At 45.1% G+C, this 7,927-nt stretch overlaps 1 pseudogene; it reads right to left on the bottom strand.

Annotated features, from left to right (window-relative positions):
• Window positions 1-5,915: 5,915 nt before the first annotated feature.
• LOC138431466 (zinc finger protein 280A-like) lies at window positions 5,916-7,628 on the bottom strand (annotated as a pseudogene).
• Window positions 7,629-7,927: the final 299 nt, after the last annotated feature.

Below are 7,927 nucleotides of genomic sequence, written 5' to 3'. Positions count from 1 at the left end.
ACTCCTTTGCCCTGAGCTTCTTCCTCCCACCTCCCTTCTCTCAGTAACAAACAAACAAATACCTCATCTGCCAACTTCCGAACCAAAGGCCTGAATCTCGGGGCCCCCAGGGACGGGGCAGCCCTGGAGTCTGAGGAGAGGCCGAGGAAACAGGAAAACGACCAAAGCACCAGGGCAGTGAAGAGGCCACTAGATCGATTTTTTTCCTTTTTTTTTTTTTGCTGTGCTCGCCTGACTAAGCCTGGGTGCAGGACCAGGTTGGGCCGTGAAGATTTGTGTGTGTGTGTGTGTTTAAATCATTAGGTTCCACAGGAGAGCTGGGGGTGGTGCCCGGGGCCAGGGGCCTAAGAGGCCCTTTCCTGGAGCTGGCTTGTCCCACCCAACCCCCGGGCCGGAAAGCTGCTGGAGAGCTGAGCCCACCCAGACTAGAGAGGAGAGAGGGCGAAAGGAGCCTGAGGCCTGTGGGTCCTGCCGCACGCTCCCTCTTGAGGGCCCGCGGGCCCTCACCAGCCGCCCCACCGAGCAAGGCTTCGTGAGAGTGGGGACCCGAGAAACCCTCCCTTTAGCCGTCAGGCACCGCTTTGGCTGAACCACGCTCCAGTCCTTACCAGCCCCCGTTGACGGAGGAGACAGAACTGCCTGCTGCTCACCTGCCTTATGCAGTTCCCGGATCAAGCCTGAGGAGGCGAGCCTGAGGGGATGAGGCCTCCTCAGGTCAGGGGCGCCGCCTCAGCTCCTCCTACAGGCGAGCGGGCTGCCTCCGATGATTGGCTGCCAGGTGTCGGCTCCTGCAATCTGATTGGCCGCCAGGCCGAGTTGGGCGCATGCGCGTGCGATGGACACCCACCCCCTCCCCCCACCCCGTAAAAGCACCCTCTGTGGGCGTGGTCAGGCTGAATCTGAATCTCAAGAGTATTGGGTCAAGATTGCTCAGCTCACCAAACGCGAAGAAAGAAAAAACAGATGGCACAGTCGCCTGGGCACAGGGCTGAGAACGGCCTCCGAGTCTACCAGGGGAGTCCAGTGATGGTGTCCGGCACTCACAGCCCTCAGGTGTGACCTCCCTTAAGCCAGTTCTTTGCTTAAGGAACTTGACCTTACAGTGCATCTTGGCTCCCCTCCTCTTGGAATTACATTTCAATCAAGGCAGGGCAGCCTGCCCCTGTTTTTGCACTGTCTATTGTGAGCTGAGAATGAGCTTTACTTTTTCTTCTTCTTCTTCTTTTTAATTTTAGAGCTTTACACTTTTAATGGCTGAGGAAAACCGAAAAGACTTTTATTTTCTGACGTGGAAATTGTGTGAAATTCAGTTTTCGGAGTCCTTAAATTTGGAACAGGGACTTGCCAGTTTCTTTCGTTGTTGTCTATGGCTGAAAACTTAATCGCCAATGATCATATTCGCAAAGCCTAAAATATTTCTTTTTTGGCCCTTCACAGAGTCTTTTTTAAATGCCCTGTGCTGCTGGAAGTCTCCTAGTAGACCGTTGAGATCTCCTATGGGAGGATAAAGTTTTGGTTTTGTTACATTATTTTCTTCTCTATTATATTCATTTTTCATTCTTTCCTAATTTCATTCCTTCACATCGCTATAAGTTTGTTCTGTTGCTCATCTTTACAACTTTTTGAGATAACTGTTTATAACTCTCATTTCTCTTGTATCTAATGCTATAAAGTTACCTTAATTTGTTGTTGTTGTTCAATCCCTCAGTCATGTTGGACTCTTTGCAATGCCATGGACTGCATGCATCACACCAGGCTTTCCTGTCCTTCACTGTCTCCTGGAGTTTACTCAAACTCATGTCCATTGAGTTGGTGATACCATCCGAACATCTCATCCATCGCCACCCACTTCTTCTCCTGCCCTCAGTCGTTCCCAGCATCAAGGTGGTTTCCAATGAGTTGGCTTTACCCATCAGGTGGCCAAACTATTGGATCGTCAGATTCAGCATCAGTCCTTCCAGTGAATATTCAGAGTTGATTTCCCTTAGGATTGACTGGTTGAATCTTGCTGTCCAAGGGACTCTCGAGAGTCTTCAACACCACAGTTCAAAAGCATCAGTTCTTCGGCACTCCACCTTCTTTACGGTCCAGCTGTCACATCTATACATGACTGTGGGAAAAACCATAGCTGTGACTAGATGGACTTTGTCAGCAAAGAAATGTCTCTGCTTTTTAAGAGGCTGTCTAGGCTTGTCATAGCTTTTCTTCCAAGGGCCACATATCTTTTAAGCTCATGGCTGCATTCACCATCCACAATCATTTTGGACCCCAAGAAAATAAAGTCTGTTACTCTTTCCATTGTTTCTCCGTACAACTTTAAATGTGTCCCACAATTTTTGTGAATAGACTGTTCATTATCATTCACGTCCGAGTATATCCTAATATTCTCTTCTAAAGATAAGCCTAAATGTTGCATGGGCTTCCCTGGTCACTCAACTGGTAAATCGCTTTCCATCCAATGCAGGAGACACAAAAGGCCTGGGTTCGATCCCGGGTCAGGAGGATCCCCTGGAGAAAATAATGGCAATCTGCTCCAGGATTCTTGCATGAAAATTCCATAGAGATATATGTTATGTGTTAAGATAGTTATTTCTATTTTCCAAGTGAATGGCATTTTCAAAGATGTTTCTTGGTCAATTTCTCATTATTGCATTATAGTCAGATGACACAGTCTAAATATTATTGATCCTTTGTATTCGAAGATTTCCGTTAAGTATGCTGTACTTCAGATTTCCATCTCCGTGAAGTCAAAATGAAGTGGGTGTTGTGTAGAGAAAACACTTGCAATGTCTGAAATGTATGTATGTGAAATGACTTCCTTTATGCTTCACAATTATTCCAGCAACTTTCAGTAGGGTACCTTTAACTAAGTTCCAGGGTTTTCTCAAATTTTACCAGTTTTTCCACAAATGTTCTTTCCTAGTTTCATAGTCCCATATAGGATACTGAACTGCATGAGAATATAGAGCAAAAAGCTACAGATACCTCCCTTAGCTTACTCTGGTCTATAGCAGTTTCTTAAACTTTCCTTGTTTTTCAAGACTTTTGACAGTTTTCAGGAGTCCTTCAGGGACAGGCATTTTGCAGAATGACTCTCTATATGGGTTTGGGATGTTTCTCCTGATTGCCCTGGGGTTTATATAATTTTAGAACTGTACCTCCAAGGCAAAATATCTTTCTCATCATCTCCCATCAAGGATTCATACTATCAATATGACCTACCACTAGTTCGTCTGCTATAAAGTTGTCTCCTTCCTGCTGACATATTCTGTTCTTGGAAAGAAGCCGCTAAACACAGCCTACATTTAGGGAGGGGCATGGAATCTCATCTTGAGGAAACTATCGAAGATATGCACAAATTCCTGAGTATACAAGTTAATTGAAACTCCTTTGTAAGGAAGATCTGGTCCTTCTAGCCATATCTTTTAATGTTAAATTAATTAAGGTAAAGATAATAGGTTTCCCAGTTGGTGCTAGTGGCATATTAGACACGGACATAGAAAATATATTTTATTGAGAATTCCTTAGTGATCGGGTTATTAGAGATTTGCGCTTCCACTGCAGGGGGCAGAGAGTCAATCCCTGGTTGAAGATCTAAGATCCCTTAATCCTTACAGCAAGGCAAAAAAAAAAAAAAAAAACAAACCCTGCCTGATGAACACTCCATTGAATATACAGATAAAGGATATAAACAGAACACCTCACAGAAAAGAAAAGAAACATAAGCATTTATATATGTGAAAAGCTGATCGCCCTTATGAGGGAATACATGTAACAATTATGAAAATGTTTTCTACTGCTGCAGAAAGGTCTGTGAATAGCACTGACTTAGGTCATTGTTTTTCCAACCTTTCTTCTTTTCAAATGTGATGCATATTAACACATGAAACTGCTTTAGCTCTGTCTCAAAAATTTGCTATTTTCACTATCATTCAGTTCAAATAATGTTTTTCCCATAACAATTTCTCTTAGGAGCAATAAGTTATTTAGGTTCAGAAGCAGGAGAAGGAGAAGCCTAAACCACAACATTAAAGAGGCTTGTGAATTGCAGAGGTGCCGCTTTTGCACTTTGGGTTCCTGGCAATCCTTACTCTATCCTCAGCCTGTGTGCAGTGTCATTGCTTCATTTTCAAACTTTGGGAGTTCTGTACTCCTCAGTTATCTTTCTGGGTTTTTGTTTGGTCATGCCACAGAAGCTGTGGGATCTTAGTTCCACAACCAGGTGTTGAACCTGGCCATTGACAGTGAAAGCATCAAGTCCGAACCACTGAAGCAACAGGGAATTCTCATACCTCTTTCTTTCTTTCTTTCAAATATTTGTTCATTTACTTGGCTGTGCTTGTTTTTAGTTCCAGCACAAGGACCCTTCAATCTTCATTGTAGCATGTGGGAGCAGGGATTTTAATTGTCACATGTGGTATTTTTAGTTGCAGTATGTGGGATCTAATGCCCTGACCAAGGAATGAACTTGGACGCCCTAATCTGGGAGCACCGAGTAATTCCACCGGACTACAGGGATGTCCTTCCCATGAATGAACCCAGGTCTCCCACATTGCAAGTGAATTCCTTACTGTCTGAACCACCATAGCTTTGACTATAAGAATTTTGGTCAGCAGAGTGATGCCTTAGCTTTTTTTTTTTTTTCTTTTTTAATGCTGTCTATATTTGCCATAGCTTTCTTCCAAGGAGCTAGCTTCCTTTGATTTTGTGGCTACATTCACCATCCACAGTGATTTTGGAGTCCAAGACAATCAAACGTGCTGTTATTTTCAGTTGTTCACCATTTCTTTGCCATAAAGTGATGGGACCAGACGTTGTGATCTTCGTCTTTTGAAATTTGAGTTTTAAGCCAGCCTTTCACTCTCCTCTTTTGCCACCATCAAGAGGCTCTTCACTTTCTGCCCTTAGGGTGACATCATCTGCATATCTGAGGTTGTCGCTGTTTCTCCAGCAATCTTGATTCCAGATTTTGCTTCATCCAGCCCAGTGTTTTTCATGATGTACTCTGCGTTTAAGTTAAATAAGCAGGGCAACAGTATATAATCCTGACGTGCTCCTTTCCCTATTTGGAACCAGTCGCTTGTTCCATGTCCAGTTCTAAGTGTTGCTTCTTGCCCTGCATACAGATTTCTCAGGAGGCAGGTCAGATGGTCTGGTATTCCCATCTCTTTAAGAATTTTCCAGAGTTTGTTGTGGTTCACACAGGCAAAGGTCTCATCACTTCATGGAAAATAGATGAAGAAACAATGGAAACAGTGACAGAATTTATTTTCTTGAGCTCCAAAATCACTGCAGATGGTGACTGCAGCCACGAAATTAAAAGATGCTCACTGCTTGGAAGAAAAGTTGTGACAAAGCTAGGCAGTGTTTTAAAAGAAAGAGACATTACTTTCCCAACAAACGTCCATAAAGTCAAAGCTATGGTTTTTCCAGGAGTCAGGTACAGATGGAGGAGCTGCACCATAAAGAAGGCTGAGTGCTGAAGAATGGATCCTTTCAAACTGTGGTGCTGGAGAATGGAGAAGACTCTTGAGAGTCCCTTGGACTGCAAGGAGATCCAACCAGTCAATCCGAAGGGAAATCAACCCTGAATCTTCAGTGGAAAAACTGATGCTGAAGCTCCAATACTTTGGCCTCCTGAAGGGAAGAGTCAACTCATTGGGAAAACAAAACAAAACAAAACAAAACCCTTGATCCTGGGAACTATTGAAGGCAGCAGCAGACGGCATGACAGAGGATGAGATGATTGGGTGGCATCAGCAACCCAACGGAATGAGTTTGAGCAAGCTTCAGGGGATGATGATGGACATGGAAGCCTGGCATACAGAAGTTCATGGGGTCGCAGGGTGTCAGACACGACTGAGCAACTGAACAACAAAAGCCAGGCAGGGTCTTTATGTACAGCTGGCTGAACCTCAATGGGGCTTTTCTGAATTTCTGGAGGTGGGTAGAACATAATTTTTTAGCCAGATCCCATGCTGCAGCATGTCTGGAATATTTTGTGCTCGTAGTCAATCTTTTTTGTGTGTTTTCTGGGTGGCACTTGGGAGTCAGTGTTCCTCACAATGATGGATGCTGTCTCTCTCAGTCCCAGCTGAACTGAACTTTGGATCATGACCTCTGTATCAGGAGGCAACCCTGGTAAGTTCTCTGGCTGTTTGAATGACTGATGATTCTTGGTTTGGTGCTCGGTCTTTTCCTTCACGTTCAAACTTTGTAGCCAGCACTTGCAACATGGAAAGACCCTCCTGTTGCAGTTCCTCTGAGCGTGATTTACAAAGGATGTCACCTATTTGAACATTTTGAGGCAAACCAGACAAACAAATTGTTCATGTTTCCATGCCATGTTCTAAAATACGCCTCTACATTGGCAAAAGCTGACAATCTGTAACTGCAAACACGGCAGACATAGGGCATTTTGCCAGGTTTGTGACTGTCCTTCAGGTACTGTAAGAGAACCTGATCTGTTTTGAAGGACAATTCACAGATATTACAGACCGTGGAGGGCTCCCAGGAAGCAGGGACACTTTCCATGCGACACTGCAGCTGGAACGAGGTGGGAAACTGGCGGTGGCAGTGCTGGCAGGTAGTGTGGGTTTCCCAGCTGTCACCCTTCTGCCTCTCAAGCTCCAGATGGTTCCTCAGGTGGGTCATAAACTTGACATATTTTAGAAGACTCAAGCAGCTGAGGCATTTGAAGGCTGTGTGAGTCTTCTGTTCTGGTGCCGTCTCTTGTATGCTCCAAAGTAAAAGCCATCAAATAACATTTACTCTCATCAGTGAATTTGATCCCAGATTTACTTTCATGGGATCAACAGTCTTGCTCTGACGTGCAAGAGTCAGAAAGTCCATTTTCTCCAGGCCTGACAAACTACATGTTCCTTCTGGATCCATAAGACGGAAGCATGCCTGGCCATTGGTGCGAGTCCGTGAAAATGATGCCCCACCATGCACATGGCTCGGTGAGGTCGGGGAATCTTCCAAGGTCATAACCGTGTTTTTCCAGGAGAGATACCTGGAGGGGCCATGGTGGAGGCAGGTCCCCCTGGGATTCCATCGCTGAGTTTGGGTCTTTTGGGATTCCCACTGTTAAAATTCACATCTGAAGTGGGACACCGCTTTGAATTAAGAGGGCTTTCATCCTTGCCTCCTAATGAGAAAACGGCTCCAGAGAGACAGGGTGGCCGCAGAGAGAACAATTCTGAATTGTGAAGGACAGTTTCCGGCGAGCTCGTTTTCCAATCAGGTTTAGATGAAGGCTCCGAAATAATAGAACAGCCTCTTCCTCCCCATACACACTGAGAAACTGGTGATACGGCAGCTGGCTCTGATGCTGGGGTCCTCAGATTTGCAGGTTGCCACCTGCAGGAGGGATCCGGATTCACGTGGTCCTTCATTCTTCTTGAAGATGAGTCCCTGGTCACTCTGTTCAAAACATTAGAAATGACTGGCTTTGAAGTTGAAATCACTCTGACAAAGAAGGTTTCAGCATCCTCCTTGACGTGCTCCACTCCAACAAAGATGACCTCAGCATCGTCATTGTCCTCACCTCTGGATTTGGACACGGCGGTCTTTTTCTCGGGTTGTGGTGGTGCTTGTGCTTCCTCACACGGGAAGAGATGGGCCATTTTGCAACCACTTGTGGCTTCAAGTGGCCCCTTCTAGTGTTTTTCTCCCCCTAAAAGCAATCACCAGGCAAGGTCATCCCCTCTGATCTCAGGTGTCAGTCTCTGTGGTTTCAGGTCACCCTCAGTTGGTCACCGAGAATATTAAATGGAAAACTCCAGAAATATACAACTTATGCATTTTAATCTGCAGGTAATTCTGAGGAGAGTGATTGGAATCTCACACCATCCTGCTTCCTCCTGCCCAGAATGTGAATCGTTCCTTAGTCCTGAACATCCCACGCGTCTGTCACTCGGTTACC

The sequence above is a fragment of the Ovis canadensis genome, chromosome Y (genome assembly GCF_042477335.2).
Source record: "Ovis canadensis isolate MfBH-ARS-UI-01 breed Bighorn chromosome Y, ARS-UI_OviCan_v2, whole genome shotgun sequence".
NCBI lineage: Eukaryota > Metazoa > Chordata > Mammalia > Artiodactyla > Bovidae > Ovis > Ovis canadensis.
This window is presented reverse-complemented; position numbering and strand designations above follow the sequence as displayed.